This window comes from Macrobrachium nipponense, chromosome 20 (assembly GCF_015104395.2).
Source record: "Macrobrachium nipponense isolate FS-2020 chromosome 20, ASM1510439v2, whole genome shotgun sequence".
Classification (NCBI taxonomy): domain Eukaryota; kingdom Metazoa; phylum Arthropoda; class Malacostraca; order Decapoda; family Palaemonidae; genus Macrobrachium; species Macrobrachium nipponense.
The window spans coordinates 26796288-26802287 of record NC_061089.1 but is presented as its reverse complement, the minus strand read 5'-3'; the positions used below and the strand labels follow the sequence as shown (position 1 = coordinate 26802287).

Sequence of the window (6000 nt, the reverse complement as noted above, 5' to 3'; positions counted from 1 at the left end):
AGTGGAGCAATACAAAGCTTCAAGAACTACAGTACAAGCTATAGAGGACCATTCACAAACAAGTTATTGTTCAAAAAGAAGTTAAAAAGCATATAACACCATGTCAGGAAATTCTAAATTTATATACATTCAGAAATTCTGAATATATATAAATTCAGAGTTGGGGCGATACTTCAAGAACTACAGTATTTTATTTTTTGGTGAGCAGTGCCAATGAGCAGAGGGAAGGCGCTCATTGCTGGCTAAACAAAACCCTTCTGCAATGATTTGGCCCTGTGATGACACCCCAGCAGTGAGGCATCATGTCGTTAAAAGCGCTAGGAGGGAGGGAGAGAGAAAGAGAGAGTGTTAAGAAAAATTTCAGAAGCAGATGGAAGAGATAGGCTACTTTTGCAGGTGCAGGACGGAATAATTATGGAGGAGTTAAAAAAGAATCCTGATAATGCCAAACACGCCATAACTGCTCACTTAGAAAAGACAGAGGACAGGAGGCTCCAGGAAGGCGAGAGGTCAAAAAGAACGTTCCTATAGGTACTAAAAAGGGATTCAGATGGCATTAGTTGTAGATACCGAAGAGGAGGAGGAAGGCTGAGAGAAAGCAGAAAAAAGGTGCATAAGGTCTGCAGAGAAGAAATACAAGGAGACAAAAAATAAAGGAAGACTGGATACACGAAGGAGTCCTGGAAGCGGAAATGAGAGGAGCCGGAGGAAAGCGAGATAAACCAAAGAGAAGTCAAACGGAAGGATAGCAAGAACATCGATAGAAAAAGAAAAACTCTGATTTCCTAAGAGAAAAAAGATCAAGCAAAATGAGAAAGAAGCTATTAGAAGATCATCAATAAACCGATTTTGTGCAAGGTGAAATTGTCAATGTTCATTTGAGGGATCCTCCGGAAGACGAACTACAAATGGAAATCTGTTTCAAGGAATTCTAAGAAGTGTTGTTATGGTGAGCAGAGGGAAGGCCCTCACTGCTGGTTAAACAAAAACCTTGTGCAATGATTTGGCCCTGCGATGACACCCTAGCAGTGAGGCATCATTGCCGTCAAACGTGCAAGGAGAGAGAGAGAGAGAGAGAGAGAGAGAATACAGCTGCTATAGGATAATGAAAAACGACATTTCCGTCTGAATAATATTAATATGAATAGTCAGTTCCAATAATATTTAAGGCTTTTTTATGTAGAAAATATAACTATTTACAACAATACGATGTGATAAGATTTCATAATTATTATTTTCCAAAATATATACGATAACATTTCTTAAAGCAGAAGGTCTCAAATATATCCATTTGATTAATAACTAAACAGGAATAAAAGCTCTCTCTCTCTCTTTCTTTCTGTACACTGTATGCATTTCTTTCGTTACCATTCCTCATACTCTATTTCTCTCTCTTCTCTTCTCTTTTCTTATCTCTTTGTCCAAATATATTTCATTCAATACTGCATTTCTTTGCCCGATTACTGTAATTTCCCTCCTTCTCCCATTCGAACCATTCTATGTACTGGACGTTTGAACACGGGCCACCTTTCAGGGAAAGAAGGGCATGATCTCTCCAAGCCAGGAAGACGCCGGTTTTGTTGCTGGCTATACGATATATATATATATATATATATTATATATATATATATATATATATATATATATATATGTACATATATATATATACATATATATATATATACACACACACACACACACACACACACACACATATATATATATATATATATATATATATATATATATATAGTATATATCTATATATATATATATATATATATATAGTACACGTGTAGTTATAATTATATACGTATTTCGGAAAAAGCGTCAGTAGATTCTCTCTCCCTCTCTCTCCAATATATATATATATATATATATATATATATATATATATATATATATATATATGTGTGTGTGTGTATTTTGTGTATAGATCTGTATGTATCTGTGTATATATAAGATACTGTGTAGGTACTGCGGCTCCACCAGTGAGTCAGCCTGTTGTTAGGAATGCTCTTGCTACGGAACCGTACCTATTTCGGTTATCTATGGGGTGGAAATGAGGCCAAGCTAATTCCTTCAGCTAGGCGATAAGACTGACAGATTTCACTCGATAATTGGAAGCCGAGTAGGTGCTGGGTCAGATGAGACATGCATTGTATCATGCGGGCATCAGAGATTAGATTTGATCTATTTGCGTTTCTTAATACTATGTGATGTGGAACATTTCAAGTTTCACTTCGCGATGATTGAATAGCTCCTTGAGGAGCGCAGGAAAACTAAGTGAAAAGTCGATGGCAGCTTGATATTACATGTTACGAATGGATTATGTAGTTGGTGGTGTCGATTTGAACCCACTTCGAGGTAAAAAAAAAAAATAAATAAATAAATAAAAAATAGGGAGGGGAGGTGGTTTGATTTGGGGAAAGAAATATAAGTATTAAATGAAACATTCGTCTTTATGGTTTTGTCCTCAGACAGAATCAATTTGCAAAAAATTCTCTTGCCAGCCTTCAGAAGTGAGAATAGCACACATCCTCTAGTATAAAACCTTGATGACTAATGACACTTCAGTTACTAAGATATCCAGCTATTTTAGTCTGTTTAACTTTGAATATTTAGAGATATACTAAATAAGATTCCTCTCTCTCTGTTTTTGTCATAACTACTGCTACAGTTTTCTATGTGAATGTTTTCATCAACATCACTACTTTTGTTGCTCCTTTTGTGAGTTCTGCTCCCACCATTAACATTACAATTACCGATATTCTACCACTGTTGCCGCATATCAGCCACCCACCACTTTTGCTACTGCGGTTATATTGTCCCCACTACTATGCGTGAAAGTTCTTGGAGTGATGACTAACATTTGAGTTGTTTCTAGATACCAACATCATAATTAATTTGGTTTTATTTTATCTAGGACTAACGGCGCCTTTTATCTTGGTTTGTTTCTACAGAAGCTTTCTCTCTCTCTCTCTCTCTCTCTCTCTTTCTCTCTCCGAGCATGCGTGATTGCAGAAGGAAATGAGGCAATAATTTTAAAGTGAGTAAAAAAAACAAAGTACTGTAATCGGCAGGTTCTAATATTAAAGGAGATAAAATGAGTTGCTTTCGATAGTCATTGGCTGTTTGTTACTACTTTGTACTGTTCACTCTTTTAAATATTGCTTTTCCTTTACAGATCTATCTTATAGAGAGAGAAAGAGAGGGCTATTTTACCATTAGCTGATGTTAGAAGAATTAAGAATGCTTCATTCAAGAATAAAATATATTTAATTAGGGTGGCTTTTAGGGAATGTTGTGGGGCATGTTGCCTCAATCCAATCTAACTGTATGTGCTATGTACTTTCCAATGTCAGCGAAAAAATATTCACTGGTATCTAAGATTAAGTTTAGTAACGGTTGATACAATATATGAGTAAAACGAAAAATCTGCTTGGAAAGGGATAATGCGAAAGTACCCGAATTACACCTTCAATGATAAATAATAGTGTGTTGACGACTTTAACGTCATTCACGTAGCCGGTAGTTGCCAGATATCATTTACTCAGACTTTCCAAAGAGTTTTGACTTGGAACTTGGAAGCAGCGTTGCCGAAATGCCGAATTTCCCCCCGATTTGCCGAGAAAAAACTCTACAGGCGGAGAACCAGACCTTCAATGCCGAGAAAAAATCGGCCTGCTTGTTCATGCCGAGAAAAACTCGGCATTCTTCGAGGGGATTGATTTATCGTCTCAAATAAATTTGAATATTTTTTTTTAATTAGTTAATGTCTTTTTATGTAAGATTGGGTAGAAAATGATTATTACTACATTATTTTTACATAATATATGTGTAAATGATTCTTTAAGAGATTCCACTTAATAGGCGTTGAAAACGTTCAACCCTTCAGTGACGGTAAGGAAATTAGCATAAAACAGGATATTAAATCTGGAATTAGTAAAATATATTCTCAAACATACTTATACCCTGATATATGAAGAAAAATAATAAAAATTTTTTGTTTTATTTATATAGCCTATATGTTCTATAATGTTGATTATAAAACTGAGTAGGTTACGTATCTACCTATATTTGTGTAATTTCTGTTTTAAAAAGTTTATCTGTAAAACTTAATATGTATATATCATTGTTGTTTTGGTTGTAATTGTGTATATACATAGCTAATATATACTTTTGTTGAATGATGATGAATATAAATCGATGAGGTGTTGCATAAGATTGGTTTATTTTCTTAAAGTACCCCTGGGCCATAAAATGAATTCCGTTTTCTATAAGATGCCGATTTTAGTATGCAGAGCTATCGGCAACGCTGCAGTTGGAAGTTCTTTTGCCGTCCCAGACTCCCAGTACCACTACCACTACCACTACCTACGCAGCCTGAGTTAGGTTTGGTTTACTAAAGTACTTGATGCATTAATTTGTGTTAAACTGTTGTATATTCCCCAAAATTATTTAAGTATTTTTTTTTATAACTAGGCTAAATGTTAACATTGATTGAAGGTATGAGATTTGTCTTTACCCCTACCACTGTTGTCCAGACTGATTTGAGGTCGGAAATGTCATGGGAATTAACAACTACCTACTAGGCTATCAGCTGAAAAGTGGACGCTAAACGTACCCGGGAGCGAAGTGTCTGTGTATGTTGTGGGAAAAATGAGGTGTAGACAGGAGTTTGAGGTAGTAGGTAGTATAGGCTTAGTATGATGAAAATATTAAGGTTAGACCCAACCAAAAAAAATAGGTAGTAAGGTGGAAGTTACATTTGATGTAACCCTAACCTAACCTAACGTAGGGTACCAGACTACCAGGCTCCTTGCTAGCTATTATAGGCTAGTGCAATGGTTTCCAACGCGAGGTATGCGCCAGGGTTTAATTTGACTTTTGTAGATACATTAGCATTTGATTAATTTTAGGGACTAATGCAATACATTAAAACCATTTAAATGGGAATTTATGATATTTTAAAAATAAATCTTATATGGGATAAAATTTATAGAAGTAATGTTTTATCTGACAAAAAAAATAATTCCTTTATCTGCAATACTTTTGGAGATACGGTAAACCACTATATTTGGGGGAAATGGGCACCAGACCCTGCCACAAATGGCTAAAATCTGCAAATTCCTAAATCCCCTCAAAAAATGCTTAGAACTGCCTATTTTGATAGTTAAAACAGTATTTTAATAATTTATCACAAAAAGAGCATTTGTCACGAAAATTATATGAAAATACAGTATTGTAATATGTGAATATTTCGTGGTGAAAATTACCGCAAATAGGCGAATTTTCCGCGAATAATGGGTATACTATACAGTCTAGAAAAATGTGCTAATAGGGGTTGTTTACTGTATAACATTTGAATAGCTTTAGGCCCAGGCTGCGTGTTGCTGCCAGAAATGAGCCTGTTTCCAGTAAGACTTCTTTTTGCTTGTAATAAGGCTTTTGTCTTACTTTACAGGTACTGTTCTTTATATGAATAAGACCCTTTATGGTTTAGCAACTCAAGATAGTGATGACGTTGGAAAAACACAATCGGCTGATTATTTTAAGAATGTAAACAACACCAGAATGCAAATGGCACATGATTGGTCTGTTCATATTTTGTAATATGATAATAATATACTTGCAGTATAATTAAATGTATACTAGTGTAAAACAATTAACATTTTTATTAAAATTCATTATTAATACAACTATTGTTCGACTTTTGCATATGGATATCTATCAGTGTAATTACCTAACCAGGTTAAAGGTTTCAAGTTCTGAGTTAAATCCTACTGATTCTCAGTAGTGGCCTCTATAATAAATACTACAGTGTTTCCCTATATTTGTGGTGTATGAGTACCAGAACCTCCCCACGAATAATTGAAACCCCAATAAAAACGCTTAAAAATGCCTATTTTGTTAAAACTAAAGAAAACCCTATTAAAAAAGTTTATGCATGGTTAGTTCATACGCGAACAAACCTTTGGTCTTAACAATAAGATAATT

General features: G+C 34.9%; 1 long non-coding RNA gene across 3 annotated transcripts in view; it reads left to right on the top strand.

Moving 5' to 3' along the window:
- The first annotated feature begins 4119 nt into the window (after positions 1 to 4119).
- The window catches only part of LOC135223836 (uncharacterized), a 38443-nt gene continuing 36562 nt past the window's right edge, over positions 4120 to 6000 (top strand). The window contains exon 1 of one of the 3 annotated variants that reach the window (XR_010316597.1): positions 4120 to 4390. This is a non-coding gene — a long non-coding RNA (uncharacterized LOC135223836). Of the gene's footprint in view, positions 4411 to 6000 lie in introns of all 3 variants that reach the window. The other 2 variants (XR_010316598.1, XR_010316599.1) reach the window with 2 other exon arrangements.